Source organism: Natrix helvetica, assembly GCF_964273705.1.
Source record: "Natrix helvetica genome assembly, chromosome: W".
Lineage (NCBI taxonomy): Eukaryota > Metazoa > Chordata > Lepidosauria > Squamata > Natricidae > Natrix > Natrix helvetica.
Genome location: NC_138555.1, coordinates 65,113,889 through 65,133,566, shown reverse-complemented (window position 1 = coordinate 65,133,566; position 19,678 = coordinate 65,113,889). Strand labels below are relative to the sequence as shown.

General features: G+C 45.7%; 1 protein-coding gene across 7 annotated transcripts in view; it reads left to right on the top strand.

The window, feature by feature from the left end:
* The window catches only part of LOC309400796 (SH2B adapter protein 1-like), an 84,269-nt gene that overhangs the window by 16,740 nt on the left and 47,851 nt on the right, over positions 1-19,678 (top strand). The window lies entirely within an intron of this gene.

The following is a 19,678-nucleotide window of genomic DNA, read 5'->3' as shown; positions in this document are numbered from 1 at the left end:
ACAGAAGAGTGGGAAAGAAGGAGAGAGAAAGAGACAAAGAGAAAGATGGTGAGCGAGACAGAAAGAGACAAGGAGGAAAGAGAAGGGAGAAGGAGAGAGAAAGTGACAGAAGAATGGAAAAGAAGGAGAGAGAAAGAGAAGAGAGACAAAGAGAAAGAGGATGAGAGAGAAAGAGAGAGAAGAGAGGAAGAGGAAAGAGTAAGAGAGAACATCTCATTTCAACCCTGAGGTGCAAATATTCTCTTTGAGTGGTAATTTTATTTGTCCATTTACTATCCAATACTCTCATTTCTCCTTAAGTTCATCAATAATTCCCTTCTTTTCATTGAATTTATCACAATACCTTGAGAACAACTTTTTCAGCATAGCTTTACAGCTATTTAAAATATATAGTAATTTAGGTCAGGGTTTCAGAACATTAGTCTACTATTTATAAGTCATTAAGTGCAAAGAAACAGAATTCAGAAAGTTGGCTTCCCTTTTTGTAATTGCCTATTGCCTGCTTAATTTTCTACCTACATGTTTGATAACTGATACTCACTGTTGACCCAAGAAGCCCATCATAGAAAGAAACCCTCTCTATGAACTTTGTTGGGTTTCCATGGAATGAAGTTTGATCTTTTTCTCAACCATTCAGTAGCATATTCTTTCTAAGGAGGATATAATCAAGGTAGTTCATAATTGCCTATCAATCTAACAGTATGGCGATTGACAATCTCTTTATATTTCAACTTTAACTCTTTCAGTCTTAAAGGTTTGATGAGGAGAAATCCAAAAATTCTTTTAAAGAGGAAAAAAATGCTTGCACATTTGCACCCATGGAGACATTTATATACACAACACACAGAGAAACAAACTTAACAAAGTGCTAAGTCTGCCCACCAACTCTCTCTCTCTCTCTCTCTTTCTCTCGTGAGAGTGAGCATGCGTATCCCTCCTTCCTTCAGCCCAACACTCTTGCTGGCGTCCCCCGCCAGGCAAGAGGGACTGCAGAGGGTCTCCTCAAGTCTAGGGCAGTGAGTCATTCAATGGAAAAGTTGCCTCTCGGAAGGAATGACCTGGCTTGGCTCCCGCTTTCGATCTGCCGCCCAACAACCGAACGGGGAAGCTAAGAGGCAGGAGAGACGAGTTCTCATGGCAAATCTGAGCAGCCGCTGCTGGGAGCTTATCCCATGCTTTCTCCCAACCCCCACACCCCTTCTCTCAGCTACTTTCTGCCTCGTGGACCTAGAACTGATTGGATCGCTGCTGTCTCCGGGCTGGCTCTCCTCTCCTATTATCGCGGAAGGCGTGTCTCACAAAATCACTGCATGGCAGTTGGAAACTGCTGCGTGGTGTTTTGTTGCCATGTGCGCGGCCGCGCAGCCGTGCAGCTTAGAGGGAACATTGCCCTGAACTGGAAGCATCCCAAAGGGCAGTTTAAAGCAGTTTTCCACTCATCCCCGTCTTTGATTCTGACTCTGTAGTAGGCCTCCCTTAGGTCCAACTTGGTAAAAATCTTCCCCTTTCCCAAGTGGGCTAACATATCCTTCATGAGTGGCAGGGGGTATACATTTTCCACGGAAATTCCATTAAGGTTTTTGTAATTCACACATAAATGAAAGGAGCAGTCTTTCTTTTCTCTGAACAATACAGGTGCGGCCACTCGTGGCCTAGCTGGTTGTATGAAACCCCTTTTTAAGTTTCTGTCAATGAACTTTTGCAATTCCTCCATTTCACGTGGGGTCATCGAGTATATCTGGGGCTTAGGGAGTTTCTCCCCTGGGATGATTTCAATGCTGCAATCAGTGGCGCGGTGGGGGGGGGGTAGTTTGTCGGAGCCCTTTTCACTGAAAACCTCCTTGAGGACCCAATATTCTTTGGGGATTTTCTCTTCTCCTTTAGTCTTTTCCTGCACTGCGGCAGCTAGGTTCGTTTCTGCATTGGCTATGTGGGACATCCTCCCCTTCCCCTCAGGGGGTTTTGCGGAACGAATGCGCAACCACCCTTTCCTCCAGTTCACAGAAGGGTTCCATTTCCGTAGATGGATGGCCGATCCATCCCAGGTGCCACGATGAAACTCAAGGTTTCTTGGTGATCCCCCGTCCTCATTTCTATTGGTTCAGTTACAAAATGGGCAGGGGCACCCCCAGCGATTGACCCATCCAACTGGCAAAAGGCAATGGGCACTTTCAAAGTCCTCAGTCTTTTTTTTAAAAAAATAATTTTTATTAAATGTTTTGATCTTCAAAAACAATAGGGAAGACACAGCAAAGAAAAAAACACACTAAGACAAAACAAAACACAGAACATACATAACAATATACAGTAATTTTACAGCTTTCTCTATCGGCTTTCCTTTTTACCTTTTATAATTCTCCCTTCTGCATTGCCTTCCTCTCACAATAACCTTGTCCTATAATTTAACAAGCATAGTATTAACACTTATAATAGTATTCATTATTTATATCCATATATTTGTATTCTCTATTTTCTGCCTTGGCTTCTGTTTTCTAGCCACTTGTACATTTTATTCCATACTTTATAGAAGTCCGATTCTTCTCTTTCTTTTAGTTCTATTGTCATTTTATCCATTTCTGCGCATTCGAGTATTTTCCTGATTGTAGTTTCATCTGAGGGTGTATTGATTTTTTTCCAGTTTTGTGCAAAGGCAATCCTGGCTGCAGTGAGTATGTGTATGATTATGTATTGAGATCGTTTGTCCATTTTTTGATCCAGCAGTCCTAATAAGAATGTTTCTGGTTTGAGTTCTATTTTTCGCTCAGTAATTTCTTCTAACCACTTCCGAATTTTGCACCAGTACTTCCTTGTGATGGGGCACGTCCACCACATGTGATAGAATGTTCCAGGCTTGTGGTTGTATCTCCAACAATTAGGGGATAAATTTGGGTACATTTTGGCCAATCTCGCTGGAGGCAAATGCCATCTATAAAACATTTTATAGAGATTTTCTTTGTAAGCTGCTGCCGTCGTAAATTTATAATTTCTTTCCCACAGTTTATCCCATTTTTCTAACTCTATATTATGGCCAAAATTTCTTCCCCAGCTAATCATTGTCTCCTTTACCGTCTCTTCCTCCATTTTATATTTTAAAAGAAAGTTATATAATCTAGTGATCATTTTTCCTCCAGTTCCTAGTAATATTTTATCTAATTCCACTTGTGTCTCATATATTCCGTATTGTTCCCGATCTTTTTTAAATCTTGTTTTAATTTTTAGGTAGGGCCACCATTCCATATATATTCCCTGTGCTTTCAGATCTTGTACTGATTTTAGTTCTCCTTTTTCATCTAAGAGGTCTGCATATCTTACCATTTTACTAAGGTCTATAGTATATCGATATGTCATTGCCTCCATGGTTGATAACCAGTTTGGGATTTTCAGGTAGTAGGGTTTTTTTTTTCCCCAGACCCTAAACAGAGCATCCCTTACTACAGTGATGGCGAACCTTTTTTGGCTCGCGTGCCACAAGTGGGGGGAGCGCAGGGGGGTTGAGTGTGGGCGTGCCGCACCCATAATGCAATGTGCGACCCCCCCAGTGCGCATGCGCGCACAACGCACAACCCCCCCATTTTTACATGCTTTTTTCGCCCTCCCCAGGCTCCAGGGGCTTTATAGGAGCCTGGGGAGGGCGAAAAGAGCCTCCCCCGACCCCCCGGAGGCTTCAGGGGTTTAAAATAATTAAAATAATCCTTATGCTAGAAGGACACGATCTCCAACTAGGCTGGCACGGCTTCCTCTGGGAGGGAAAGACTAAATCCCATTCCTACTTTCAGAGACATATAGTAAGGCAGTGATGGCGAACCTATGGCACGCGTGCCACAAGTGGCATGCGGAGCCATTTGTCAGGGCACGCGAGGCGCTGCCCTGTCAGCTGGCCAGCGTGCATGCGCGCGCTGGCCAGCTGTGTTCACCTTTTTAAAAGCTATTTTTCGCCTTCCCCAGGCTCCAGAGGCTTTATAGGAGCCTGGGGAGGGCGAAAAGAGCCTCCCCCGCCCCCCCGGAGGCTTCACGGTCCCTGAAGCCTTCGGAACGCTTAAAACCACCCTCCGAGCAAACCGGAAGTGACTTCCGGGTTTCTCGGAGGGTCGTTTTAAGCGCTCCGAAGGCATCAGGGAAGCCTTGGACGGTCCCTGAAGCCTTCGGAACGCTTAAAACGACCCTCCGAACAACCCGGAAGTTACTTCCGGTTTGCTCGGAGGGTGGTTTTAAGTGCTCCGAAGGCGTCAGGGAAGCCTCCGGACGTCCCTGAAGCCTTCGGAACGCTTAAAACGACCCTCCGCCATCACTGCCTTACTATATGTCTCTGAAAGTAGGAATGGGATTTAGTCTTTCCCTCCCAGAGGAAGCCGTGCCAGCCTAGTTGGAGATCGTGTCCTTCTAGCATAAGGATTATTTTATTTTTTAATTGGATCCAGTCTTTTAACCATGTTAGGGCTGCCGCCTGGTAATATAGCTCCCAATCTGGGAATCCAAAGCCGCCTCTGTTTCTACTATCTTGTAGAAGTTTGTATTTAATACACATTTTTTTCCCTGACCAAATAAATTGGGATAACATTTTATTTAGTAGTTCGAAAAAAAATTTCTCTAATTTAATCGGTATTGTTTCAAAAAGATAGAGTAATTTGGGTAGTGTATTCATTTTGATTGTTGAGATTCTGCCAATTAGTGATATCGGTAGTTTAGTACAATTGTCCAAATCTTTTTGTATCTGTCATAGTAGTTTGTTGTAATTATCTTCTTTTATTGTAATACATTTTGCCGATAGCCATATTCCCAAATATTTAATTTTCTTGGCCCTCAAAATTCCCAGTTTCTCCTCCAGTTCTTCATTTTGTCTTTTGGTTAAATTTTTAGTTAATATTTTAGTTTTCTCTTTATTTATTTTAAGCCCTGCCACTTTACCGAATTGGTTTATATCCTGTAATAGTTTTAGTCCAGTTTCTAGGGGTTCCTCTATGATAAATGCAAGATCGTCTGCAAAGGCCTGCACTTTATATTCCTGTGTTCTTATTTTCAGTCCCTTTATGTCCTTATTTTGCCTGATTTGTGATATCAATGTCTCTAATGAGAGGATAAATAACAGGGGGGATAGCGGGCATCCCTGTCTTACCCCTTTGGTTATGCTGAAGTCTTCTGTTGCTTCCTCGTTTAGTATTATTTTTCTCCTCTGACTTGAATATATTGCTCTGATCATCCCGATGAATTTCTCTCTGAAGTTCATTACTGCTAATTGATTTATAAGAAAATCCCAATTCAGGTTATCAAATGCTTTTTGAGCATCAATAAGTATCAATGCTGCTTGTTTTCCTGGATGTATCTCATAGTATTCTAATATGTCCATTGTTGTGGCCCAGCAGGAGCCGTTGGAGCTGCCACCAGACTCCGAGAGTGAGGGTCCCTATGAGTCGGCTCTGGAGGACCCTGGGCAGGGTTCTGACTCTGAGCAGGGAGCGGAGAGTCTGGTCGGCCACCAGGAGGCGCCTGAGGCATGGAGCAGCGGTGAGAGCCAAAGGAGGGGGGCTCCTGATGCCATGCCTTGGAGCAGTGGGGAGGAGTCACGGGACAGTGACTCAGACATAAGCAAGGAGTTCTTAGATACCCGTTATCGCCACGCCCACAGGCGCAAGGAGCAAGGGCGCAGTTACCAGCGGTAATTGCTCTCAGCTGCTGATAAGTAGACTCCCCTTCAGTCTATAAAAGGATTGATTGAGCATACGCCCTTTGCAGAAGTCAACAAAGGAACTATTCGGAAAGTTCTGTCTTGGAAGCTTAGCATGCTGGACAGCTGCTATCGTGACTCTGTGTCGGAGGGTTCTGAGAGTCTTGTCGTGGTGGATTGCTGCCAAGGATCTGTCTGTCTGTTGGTGCAATAAATCCTGTTGTAGTAGTTTTGGTCTGGAGTGTATTCTGTGTTGGCGAGGGAAGAAGGGGGGTCAGAACAGATTGACTTCTGCCCCAAACGAAGCTCCATTAAGCTGAAATGGAGCAACTACATGCTGAGAATGCCCTCTTGGCACAACAATTGGCTTTGTTGACTGGACAAATAGCCCAGGGGCTTGCTAACCCCCACCCCCCCCAGCCAAGGAGGAAATGTCCAGTGGCTACTCCAGACAAGTTTGACGGCAACCAAAATATGTTTGCAGCGTTCTTGGGACAATGCCAGCTGTTTATCAGCTTGAGAGCGGAGGACTTTCCCACCGACCGGACAAAGGTGGGATTTATTATCAGCTTGCTCTCAGGCACAGCAGCGAGGTGGGCTACTCCCTTGCTTTCTCAGCCAAGCCCCCTGCTGGATGATTTCCAGGGTTTTTGTAACCATCTCAGTCTTATGTTTGAAGATCCCATTAAGGGGGAAACAGCCACCAGACTCCTTAAGGATTTGCAACAGGGCCGTGGTTCTTTGCAGGATTATGTCAGCGAATTCCGGCTGCTTAGTCAGGACTCTGCTTGGAATGAGCCAGCCCTCATGGACACTTTTCAGGATGGCCTGTCAGATGACCTGCAGGACGAGCTTGTGAGGGTGGACAGGCCTCCAACGTTCGACGCGTTGGTTCACTTGTGCCTCCGGATTGACAGCCGGCTGCAGAGGCGGAGGCCTCGCCGAGCGTCCCGGGAGGTTACTAGAGTGCCGGTCCCTCAGGAGACTACAGTTGCACGGGAGGAGCCCATGGAGTTGGGTGCCGCCAAACCCCGCTTGTCACGCACGGAGATGGACAGACGGCGTGCAGGGGGGTTGTGTTTTTACTGTGGGGATCCTGGACACCTGGCTTTGGTTTGCCCCAAAAAGGGTAGGGGGGCTGCGCGGCCTGCGGCCTCCCCCTCAATTCCTAAACAACGTGTAGAGAAACGGGCGGAGCCCGATCTGAGAGAGACTTTAGATTGGGCGCAGGCCGGAACAGAGGTGGAGGGGCCTCCACGGCACATGATTTTAGCAGCGCACATTCTCTTGGGTAGTCCGCAGGGAATTCCGGCCCATGCCTTGGTCGATTCCGGGGCTACCACGAACTTTATGGATGCAGCGTTTGCTACTAAATACAACATCCCTCTGTGTCCGGTGGACCCTCCAATGCGCGTTGAGACCATTGACGGTCGGGTGCTTCTGTCTGGGCCTATCAAGGCCGCCACTCAGCCTTTGCGCTTGATCCTCGGGGAGCATGAGGAGGCCATCCAATTTTACGTGGCTTCGGGCCTGCATTTCCCCGTGGTGTTGGGCTTGGCTTGGCTACGGGCGCACGACCCTCAAATCTACTGGTCGCAGAACTTGATCACGTTCCCGTCCTTGCAATGTGTCGACCACACCCGTCAGGTTTGTGCGGCCCAGGTGCCCAGTTCGCCCGAGGTGACAGTGCCACCGGATTTAGCGGAGTTCGCGGATATCTTTAGCGAACAGGAGGCGGATCAACTGCCACCGCACCGGCCTTACGACTGTCCCATTTACCTAGTACCTGATGCAAAACTCCCGACGGGTCGTTTATTTTCCATGTCTGAGCCGGAGTTGGCGCATTGCGGGACTTTATTGACAAGAACCTTGCCCGGGGGTTTATCCGGCCTTCCTCTTCGCCCTTGTCTGACCCAGTTTTGTTCTGGCAGACTACCATCGAGTTCCTGGGGCACCGTATCTCCCCTGAAGGAATTGCGATGGAGCCAGGTAAGGTGGAGGCGTTACGTAGTTGGCAACCTCCTCGACGTATGAAGGATGTTCAGCGACTCCTCGGATTTGCCAACTATTACCGGACCTTCATCCCCAGCTTTGCTTTCTTGACCATGCCCCTCACTCGGCTCCTGCAAAAGAAAGTGCCGTTTCGCTGGGGGCCCACGGAACAACAGGCGTTCGTGGCCCTGAAGCGCGCTTTTACGAGGGAGCCGATCCTGAAGCACCCTGATCCCCATCGCCCCTTTGTAGTAGAGGCGGACGCATCTGACATCGCGGTGGGGGCGGTGTTATTGCAGGCTCACGCCCCTGATGGTACCCTTTTCCCTTGCGCTTATTACTCTCGGAAACTCAATCCTTCCGAGCGCAATTATACCATCTGGGAGAAGGAATTGTTGGCTATCAAGGTGGCGTTCGAGGCCTGGAGACATCACCTGGAGGTGGCCAGGCATCAGGTCGAGGTCCGGACGGACCATCGGAATTTGGAGTTCTTGACGACAGCGCGTAAGCTGAACCAACGCCAGATCCGGTGGTCTCTGTTCTTTGCCCGGTTCCATTTCAAAGTAACGTACATCCCCAGTGCGTTGAATCAAAGGGCGGATGCCCTGTCTAGAAAGCCGAAGTACTTGGACCCTGCAGACTCACTTCCACCCCGGACGGTTCTACCCATCGAGTCCTTCGCTGCAGTTCAGGAACCCATGGATTTACAGTCTCTGATACGGGATGCGCAGCGGAACGACGGCGGGCAGAGGTAGGACCAACATTCCCGTGGACCTTTGACGAGGACCTTTTGAGGTATCAGGATCGGCTCTATGTGCCTGCAGGGCCCCTCTGTGGACTGGTTCTCTCCCAGTGTCATGACACTCCAGCAGCAGGACATTTTGGCCTTTTCAAAACATGGCACCTGGTTTCCCATACTTTCTGGTGGCCCCGCTTGCGACGTGACGTGCAGACGTACGTCACGTCATGTGTGCAGTGTCGACAGGCCAAGTCAGCAACGGGAGCTCCTCCAGGCTTGTTGCAGCCATTGCCGACCCCGGACAGACCCTGGGGGGCTGTGTCCATGGACTTCTTGACGGAACTGCCTCCATCGTCAGGTTTTCCCACGGTCCTTGTGGTGGTGGACATGCTCACCAAGATGGCACATTTCATCCCCTGCCGGAGATTGCCAACAGCCCCCGCCACCGCCCGCATGTTCTTCCAGCACGTGTTCCGGCTACACGGCCTGCCTGACCGGGTCGTATCAGATTGTGGGACACAATTCACGGCCCAGTTCTGGAAAGGGCTGATGGCCGCTCTTCCTGAACCAGCAGCAGAACAATTGGGCGGAGTACCTGGCCGTGGCGGAGTTTGCGTTTAACAAATCGCAGCACACCTCCACACGGACGACGCCTTTCATGACGAACGTCGGGTACCACCCTCGTTTTTTCCCTCTCACCCCAGTGGACTCTCCGGTCCCCGCAGTGCAGGACTTCCTCTCTGAGCTCCAGGCGGTCCACCAAGTGGTGCACCGCTATCTGATGCAGGCAAAGGAGGACTACAAGCGAGTAGCGGACAAGTTTTGACGTGCGGTGCCGGAATTGGCTGTGGGTGATCGCGTGTGGCTGTCCACGCGGCATCTTCCGTCCCACTGGCCGACGAGGAAGTTGGACCACCGGTATCTTGGGCCGTTCCCCGTGGATGCCATTACCAACCCGGTGGCCTATCGCCTGACCCTCCCGCGTTTGATGCGAGTGCACCCGTTGTTCCATTGCTCGATCCTGATCCCTGAACGGTCGTCTTGTCCTCTCCGACGTCCCTCTTCACCCCAGCCGTATTCGCGTGAGGTGGACACACAGCCATCGCACAGAGTGACCCGGATCCGTGACTTGAGATGGCTCAAGGGACGGTTCCAGTATTTGGTCAAACTGGACGGACGAGGGATCGGACGGGGGGACCTGGACTGATGCGACGGCTGTGAATGCCCCTGCTTTGGTGCGGGCCTATCATGCGCAATTTCCCTCGAGGACGCATCCCGAGCATCAGACCCGGGGGAAGGGCCCTGTGGTGAGGGATAGTGTTGTGGCCCAGCAGGAGCCGTTGGAGCTGCCACCAGACTCCGTGAGGGTCCCTATGAGTCGGCTCTGGAGGACCCTGGGCAGTGTTCTGACTCTGAGCAGGGATCAGAGTGTCTGGTCGGCCACCAGGAGGCGCCTGAGGCATGGAGCAGCGGTGAGAGTTAAAGGAGGGGGGCTCCTGATGCCATGCCTTGGAGCAGTGGGGAGGAGTCACAGGAATAGTGACTCAGACATAAGGAGGGAGTTCTTAGATGCCCGTTATTGCCGCGCCCACAGGCGCAAGGAGCAAGGGTGCAGTTACCGGCGGTAATTGCTCTCAGCTGCTGATAAGTAGACTCCCCTTCAGTCTATAAAAGGATTGATTGAGCATACGCCCTTTGCAGAAGTCAACAAAGGAACTATTCGGAAAGTTCTGTCTTGGAAGCTTAGCATGCTGGACAGCTGCTATCGTGTCTCTGTGTTGGAGGGTTCTGAGAGTCTTGTCGTGGTGGATTGCTGCCAAGGATCTGTCTGTCTGTCGGTGCAATAAATCTTGTTGAAGTAGTTTTGGTCTGGAGTGTATTCTGTGTTGGCGAGGGAAGAAGGGGGGTCAGAACTGTCCATTATTGTTCGTATATTGTTTTTTATGTGTCTGTTGGGTAAAAATCCGTTTTGGTCTGGGTGTATGATTCCGTTTAATATATTTTTAATTCTTTCCGCCATTGTCATAAATATTTTATAATCAGCATTTAGCAGCGAGATTGGCCTATAATTTTGGATCTTTTGTTTTTCAGCATTGTCTTTGGGAATTAGTGTTATTAGTGCCTCCATCCAGGATTTTGGTGTCTTAGCTCGTTCTAATACTTCATTATACATTTCTAATAATATGTTCTCTAATGATTTGTGCAATTCTTTATAAAATTCTGCTGGAATTCCGTCTGGGCCCGGAGTTCTATTATTTTTTTGTTTTTGGATTGCCCTTTTTAATTCTAGCCTCGTTATTTTCTCATTTAATGTTTCTTTTATTGGTTCCGGTAGGGTTGGAAGATTCCTCCTCTGGAGATATCTTTTAATATCCTCCTCTTCTATTTCCTCTCGGCAGTACAATGCTTGGAAGTATCTTACTGTTATACTTTTTTTTTCTTCCTTTTGGTGGTGTATCACCCCTTTTTCATCCTCTAGTTGCTGTATTAATTTCTTTTCTTTCTCTTTTTATAGTTTATAGGCTAGCCATCTCCCCGGTTTATTGGCATTTTCGAAATAATTTTGCCTACTTGATCTAATTTTCTGGGCCACTTCTTCTTGTGTAATTAAGTTTAATCTATGTTTAATTATTTCTTTTTCTTCTTTGGCTTCTTTGTTTTGAGGTTCTTTCTGGAGTTTATATTGTAATTTGCCCAGTTTCTCCTGAAGCTCTGTATATCGTTTCTTTTTATCTTTGTTTCTTCTTATTGTATATGCTATTGTAATGCCTTGCACATAAGCTTTAGTTGTATCCCATAGGTTTTGAATGGTTGTCTGTTCATTCCAGTTTTCTTTTAGGAAAAATGCTAATTCTTTTTCCACATATTGTACATAATTATTTTCTTTTACAACCATCTCTTTTTCCTTTTTGCTTCTCCTTTCCATTTGATTATTAATGAGTTATGGTCTGCCCACATGTTCGGTGTTATTTCTACCTCTTCTACATCTTTCTCCATTTCTGGATCCATCCACACCATGTCAATCCTGGACCATGAATTATGGGGGTTTGAAAAGAATGTGTATTGACTCTTCTGTGGATTGATTTCTCTCCAAACATCATCTAGATTTAGTTTAGTTTAGTTTAGTTAGTTTAGTTTTGGGCCATTTCAAAGAATGTATTTGGTAGAGTTCTCCTTTCATAGTTTTTTTTTATTATCCGTTTTATAGTCTTTCTTTGGATCTACCACTGCATTGAAGTCCCCTAGTAGACATATGTTATCTAGTTCCAGTTCTGCAATCCGTTTATGTACTTTACTATAGTATTCTTTCTGGTTCGTGTTTGGTGCATATATGACTGTAATTAATACTCTTCTTTGTTTTATTGATACTTCGATTAATAATGTTCTTCCCTCTTCATCTGCATATACCTGTTTAGGTTTTAGCCAGTCCTTTATATATACTGCAATTCCTCTTTTCTTTGTATCAGCCAGGGCCAGATGTAATTTTCCTAATTTTGGAGATTCCAGAGTACTACCATTTCCTTTTTTAATATGAAACTCCTGTAGACATGTGATATCCATGTTTTGTTTTTGGAGCTTAGAAATTGTTTGTCTTCTTTTTATAGGTGAATTTAGTCCATTTGTATTGACCGATATTAATGTCACTTCTTTCTCCATCCTGTTACTTGTTTATCGCCTTCGTTCCTCTACTTGGTTTTGTTTCCCTTTGGTTTCTTGTCCTCACTCCTTCTCTTTCCTGGGCTGCTGTATCGGTCTTCTTTCTCACATCTTGGTCTAGTCCTTTTTCCTCCATCAGCTGCTCCTTTTGGCTTTGGGTTTCCAACTCCTCTCTGCTGTCTGATTCTCCCTCTATGTAGTGTTCATAGAATTCCCGGGCTTTCTCTACGGTGTCAATCCTTATTTTCTTATCTTGCCAAGATATTAACATACCTTCCGGTATCAACCAGTGAAACATTATTTTATATTTTATCAGTTGTGTAGAGAGGAATTGGTAGTTCCTTCTTTGCTCTCTGATTCTCTTTGGTATTTGTTTAAGGGTTATGACTTCTTTTCCTTTATGGCAAGCTGTTTGTCCCTTGTTCTTTTGTAAATTTCGTCTCTGACAGCTTTTATGGCAAATTTTACGTGTATTTCACGGGGAAACTTATAACTTTGTGCATAATTAGTATGCACTCTATAGATTTTATCAATATTGTTCCTCGGTTCACTTTTGTCCATTTGCAGTTGGTCAGCTAGAAGATCACTCATGAGTTTTGGTAGATCCTCCTCTTTTGTCTCTACTATTTTCTGAAATTTTAAATAGAAAGAGGATCGTTCTAATTCTAAATGGACTATTGCCTCCCTGAGCTCTCTGTTAACTTCTGTCAGTCTTTCTTCTGTTTCTTCCAATTTCTTTTCAGTTTGTTCTGTCCTAGCTTCTATCATTTTTATCTTCTGCTCATTTTTAGCTATTGTTTCCTGTATCTTTCCCATTCTGTCATCCAACTTCTTTATATCATCTTTCACTTCCCCTAGATCGCCTTTCACTTCCACTAAATCGCCTTTCACTTCCTCTAAATCGCCTTTCATGTCATCATGATTATTAGTTATTGATTCTTGTGTTTTTATCATAAATTCCTGAATCATGTTTAATGAGGCTTGTAGGCTTTGTAGGGTTGGTACAGATCCTGGTTTTTCACTGCTCGACAGGTCTGTTGTTAACTTCTGCCTTGCTGGAGAGGCTACCATTGGCAGTGTTTTCTTTACAGCTTTGGTAGCTGTGGATGTGTTTGCCATCTTTAGCTTTTGGAAAAAAATATTCCACAATACCATAAGTTTCCAATTTTCACACTAGTTCTTTCCCTAAGTACTGTCCCTTCTCCTCTCTCTCTCTCTTTTTTTTAAAATCTGATATTTAACAATAGTAAGGTTATATAAGTCACTGATTAAATTCAACCCTTGATATCAATTTTCTATAGACAATTATAGAAAATTATATAAACAGCTATAAAATGAATCACAATTATAGATTATTATAGTTAATTATTATAAATTGTTCTAACTTAATTGTATTAAAGGGGAAGAGGGAGCAACGGAGAGAAATAGATAAATATTTGTAATATCTATGAAATTGTTAAATAATCTATTACACTTTTTGCTATATATATTTGCTAAAAGTTCATAAATATATTAATTGATATATGCAGTCAATAAAATTAATTAAAGGTTATTATTAATCGACAATTCCTATTTTAAAGCTAGGTAAATTTTCTAATATGCAGTAGTAAAAGAAGTAAAAGTAGTAAAAGAAGTGGCTATAAATTCTATCTTGTTTTAAATATACTTAAATCTACATTAAATATATGTGGGATATGGATATATAAAATGTATAGTTTATAAAATATTAAATTCTTTGATCTGGTGAATATAACAATATTAAAATACCCTAAGTAATATAGAGATATCAGAAGTACACAGAGCTGATTATGAATGAGTCCAATCCAAAGTCCTACGTTGGGAATACAACAGTTCTTTTTCCTCTATCTCTCTACAGTCTTGCAAATTCTGTTCTCTGTGCTTTCAAAATGACTTCTGTATTCAAAATTGCACAGTCATTGTCTCTCTCTCTTTCTTTCTTCTGCCTTTTTCTCTTCTATTGCGAAAAGGAAATGTTCTTTCCTTCTTTCACAATTCGTTCACCACCCACACAAAACTCTCAGTTTATATCACCGTAGATCCAGTCTCAGATATCAGTAGAATTCTCCACTCAGCAACTACAATCCATTTCATTCTCTACAGATTCTGCATCATCTTACTGCTTCTGCTCCTCACAGTTTAGTTCAGGCATCGTTTGTTTTCTCTTTATTGCACTATTGTAAATTCCACCAACTTGGAGAAGTGTCTCGGAGTATCAAATTTTTTAACACTGTCCGCCGATAGATTCTGCTGCTTCTCACTTTTTACTCCTTCCACCGATAATCAGGCTGTCACATCTCCGGACCAGGCCGTGACCACGCCATGACAGCTGGTGTCTTCTGTATCGGATTTCAGGGATTTCACCTTACGGAACGAGGGACGCCTTTTCCTCCGTCACTGCTGGGTTTTCCCCTCTTTAAAGCTGTCCTCACCAAGCCTCAGCTTCGCTGTTAACAGCCTCCAGACACGAAAAATCAGACAGGGGGAACGGAGAGTCATCGCCTGGAACTGCTCCAATGTGACGTCACCTCCAGAAGTTCCTAAAGTCCTCAGTCTTAAACCCATTTTCTCTACCACCTCCGGGCTGATTATACATCGGGTGCATCCAGAGTCTAAAAGGGCCAGCATCTTCCCCTGGGGTCCAGTTGATGACACTTTTAATTCTACTGGGATGGTCATGGGGCCTGATCGAGGACTCACCGAGTGGTCATCATCTGAATCATTTTCACTTTCTCCCGTGGAAGAGGAGGGTTCCTTCTCCTCCTGGCCTGGAGGAAGGACATCAGCACCTTCCACGCCTTCCAGGGCAGTTTCACAGCGTCTCCCTAGCTGCCAGCCAGGTTCCTCCCCACCAGCTGGGGTCAGCATATGCACAAACAGCTCACAAAACTCCTGTGTGTACTCAACCTCACGCCTCCCCTCCTGGGTTAAGGGTTTCATCCTGCTTTTCGCCTTTTGATTTAGGAGGGGGTCATCAAAACGTTTCCTCAGGGCAGTCATAAACTCCTTGTAATCCCTCAGCAGGGGGGAATCAGCATTACGCGCGGCTATCTTCCAGGCAGCCGCTTTGCCTCCCAAAGCTATAGTAACACTTCTTACTTTGGCAACTTCCGATGAGAAAACTTCCCCATACTCTTGCATGTAATCCCAAACTTGCAGTAAAAAACCCCACAGTTCTTTGGGATCTCCTCTGGAGTTCACTCCAAGTGGAGGAATCGGAGGTATCTGGTGCCTTCGGGGGTTTTCCCCCCTCCTTGGGGGAGCTCGAACTGCTGCTGATGTGGCTGGGGCCCTTCCCTCTTGCCCAGCTCCGGGAGCTGTTCCCAGGGACGTTTCAGGGCTAACCAGGTCTTCTGCTCCCCCCTCCGCTTGCTCGGCTAATCCACTCTCCCTTTCAGTGAGACTTACACGGACGTGCCATCGTTCCCAAGATTCCTGAAGAAGGTGTAAAGCCTGGGTCATCATGAGATCCTCTCTTTCTGCTGCCTGCCAGTCATCTTCTGGTTTTCGGCTGGTTGTGACACTTGCCATTCTCTTCTCCTGCTTGTTGCAGGGGTTAGACATTTGGATCCTCCCCCCATGGAAGCTTTCAACTCCGGGATGGGTGCGAAGTCAGATCTTGCTTAATGTCAGGCATGCCTCCTTCAATATCCAAGAAAGAAAAACCTCAACTCCATGTTAATAGAGATAAAGTACTTTTACTAGATATGAAGTGAAAGCAGCTAAAAGGAAAGCAAGATCTGTGCCAGAAAGGCGGGAACATATACATATCAAACATTTACCCAGCACCCTCCCCCCAATTCCCCAACCCAGTGTCCAATCTGCAACTCCCTAAGGTGTCGTGGGGTGCATCTTCAAACAGCCTCATCAAGTTGGTATGTGAGACGGTTGTCCTTGACCAAGTCCAAACATCAGCCACCAGCATGCGCAGAAGATGGTGAGAACAAGACTCCTCCAGTACAATATTATTCCCTTCCCCAATACCATGCCCCCCCCCGTTCCTATGGCAGCCAATAGTAAGCAAGCGTAGCAAAGCAGCCGTAACAAAGTAACCAAAACAGAGGCTGACAAATGGATAATCTGTAAATTCCCCTTGGGTAAGCCCAATTGTGAAAATTAAAAAGATACAAACATTTTGAGGGTTGCCTTATCCACTAGTGCTGTGATGGCAAACCTATGGCACGTGTGCCACAGGTGGCACGCGGAGCCATTTGTTTTTATAACAAAAGTTTTATTGGTTTTTTTCAAATATTTTGGGGAAAAGGGTACATAAGTGTGGGAAAATTTTTTTTGACAGCTACATCATACGGAAGGTGGTACTTCCCCGGAATCTTGCATCTCTTTCATATTTTATATATATCAAAATATCATTGTTACATTCATATTAGCAGTTATTTTACTCAATTCTTTGACATCTTCAACCATACTTTATATCACTTCTACATTTCATTATATTAGCAATTGCGATATGTTTTTAATTCATTTCTGTGACCTAAGTTTCATTGCTGTCTCCTCTCCCCTGTCTGTTGGCTGAGCCAAGGCTCCTCCCCCCTTCATGTCTTGCGTGCCGTCTCTTGTTTCACCTAGGAGGTCCTTATATTTTCCCATGAAGGCTTCTGCCTCCACCACTGTGTTAATTCTCACTCTACCCCCCTCCCAAAAAATCAACAAGCCTTCTGGAATTAACCACCGAAACCAGATATTTTTTTCATATAGCTTTTTAGTTAGAAAGAAGAATTTCTTCCTCTTATCTCTTATTCTTTTTGGTATCTGTTTCAGAATGGTTATTTCTTTGTCCTTATATCTTAGAGGTTCCCCCCTTTGAACTCCTAGAATCTCATCTCTTGTAGTCTTTCTAAAAAACTTAACATGTGCCTCCCTTGGAACATTGTGTATTCTAGCATATGCTGAATTGATTCTATATATCAGGTCAATATCCCACCCTAGCTGCTGTTTATCTCTTTTAATATAATCTGCTAACATTGTTATCATAGTCTCTCTTAAGTCTTCACCCTCTGTTTCAGGTATATTTTGAAATCTAAGAAAAAAAGACATCCTTTCAAATTCCATTTTTTCCATGTAACTCTCAAACCCAACATTTTTTTTTGTAAAGCCTTCATCTCTTCTCCCACCCCCACAGCACCCTCCTCCAGAGCATTTATTTTTTGACTATTTTGTGAAGTCTGTTGTTGATTCTGCCTGAGTTCTTCCTTTAAGTCCGCCAGCTGCTTTTTTATTTCGTCCTGTCCCTTTAAGAGTGTCTGAAACATTTGGTGGAACGTTTCTTGAGACTGCTGTTCCCCCTCGGGAGCTTTTGGTTGCAAAAAAGAGGTTAATTGCGTTTGCGGGGGAACCGGGCTTGAGACAGCAGAAGATGGAGCAGAGGCTGGTTTGGGTGGAGGCTTTTTTGCAGGCATTTCAAAGTTCCAAAAAAGTTATAGGTCTAAGCAGAAAAGATGGCGTCTGTAGGAGCGCGCCGTCAGGGGGGGCCAAGAGACAGGCAAAGTCCAGTGTGGGATATCGATCTTCAATACGGCTCCCCTCTGGTTAAGGTCAATTTTTCCCAATCCAAGGAAGAGTTGTACAAGGAGATTCCTCTAGGGTTCACCCGGGTTTTATAATTCCAGCCCAAAAAGTTTTTCAGAGACGACAGTTCATTTGTAATGACAACAGAAACAGGGGAAGAAACGCCATTTTGGCTCAGCCCTCCCCAGGGATCGGAGAACAGTCATTTAGAAAGTTTCCATTCATAGCTTTTTAGGTCAGCTCACTTTCTTTCTTCCGCAATTGTTAAAAAGGGTTGTTACCCCATTGCTTGAAAGAAGTGAATATCAAAGGGTTTTTTCCCCCCAATTCTCCCTCTCTCCTCCGAGAGAGAGAGATATCGTATAGAGCCTCTTTTCCGAGAGGGGCGGGAGAGCAAACCCCCCTCTCCAATCTTAACACTTCGCAAGGATCAAAGAGTCTTAAGGATACTGCTAATCCTCATTTACTTAGTTGTTCAAAGAAAGTAAAAAGAAAGACACCGGGGGGGGGGGGGTTCCCCACTCACCGCATTTCTGCTGTTGCCTTCAAGTGGAGCGTTTTCTTCCGATCTCCTCCGGACGAAAGCGTGCATGGCAGGCGCCCCCCCCAAAAGCCTCCCAGTGCCTAGGGCAAAGCTGGCAGCCCCCCTGCAGCCGCCGCTGCTCCAGGGGGCTCCAGCAAACCGCCCCCTCGGCAGGACGCCCCTACAAGGCATCCTGTGCCCCCCCTGGATCAGGGGGGGCCCACCGGGACGGCGAGCGGCGGACAGCATGTCCGTCTTCCACAGAAACAGGAAGTAGAATGCGGAGCCATTTGTTAGGGCACGCGAGGCGTTGCCCTGCCAGCTCCAGCGTGCATGCGCACGCTGGCCAGCTGACTTTGGCCTTCTTTTTCGGCCGTTTTTCGCCCTCTGGGCGAAAAACCACCCAACGTGCAAACCGGAAGTTCAGGAATGGACTTCTGATTTGTGCGTTGGGCTGTTTATCACGCTCTGTAGCCTTCAGGGAAGCCTCCTGAAGGCTCCCGAGCACGGAAAACGGCCTTACCGGCAATCCAGAAGTGAACAGTGAACCCAGCAAAACAGTGCTGAGAAGGGGAAAAGGGAGCCTTTTTTTCCCCCTCTTAGCGCTGTTTTGGGACGGGAGTCTTTTTTCCCAGGCCCCAGCACTGTTTTGGGATGGGTGGCCAAAAGGGGATGTTGTGCACGCATCCGTGGGGCAAGCGGGGGGGGGTGTGTCGCACGTGCATGCGCGTGAGCACGGATGTACAGGGGGTGCGGCGCGTGGGAGGGGCATTGCATTATGGGTGTGGGTACATGTGTGTGTGCGGCAGCGCATGTGTGCTTTTGGCACGTGAGGAAAAAAAGGTTAGCCATCACTGCACTAGTGGCATATTTTTCATGGTATTTTGGTAAAAGATTTCGTGGATTGGTTTATCCACTGATCATCTTTTCTGTGAGTGTAGTAATTTAAGTTGTAAACAGAGTTCTGACTTTTTCTTCTATGTAAAATATAATTTATGATAATACTATATTTAGTAGCGTTATATGTCTTTTTAGTGATTGCTTTCTTCATGAATGTTTTAGGAACCCATGTTTGAATGTCTATGGAGATTCTCAGTCATCCCGGTCATGGTTGTCCCAAAGGTGCTTTTTCAGGAGGCAACTGGACTTTCTGGTTTTGCTTTGAAGACATTTTGCTTCTCATCCAAGAAGCTTCTTCAGCTCTTACTCTATGGTGGGGAATGGGAGGATTTATACTCCTTGCAGACCGCTCGTCATTTGCATTCTTTTAGAGCAGTGTTTCTCAAACTTGGCGAGTTGAAGTCCACAGGACTTAAAGTCACCAAGTTTGAGAAACACTGTTTTAGAGCACGGGTGTCAAACTGGATCGCATCATGCGAGATGACGTGAAGCATCGCAACGGTGTTTGCCTTGGCGGAGGCGGGGTGGGCAGGACTGGGGAGACCAGAGTTCAAATCCCAGGCAGATAAGAAGCTTATTGTGTGACATTGAGTCAGTTGAATCTGTGTACCTTATAGGATGCTGTGACAATCCAGCAATAGCTGTTTACCAGTAAAATTTA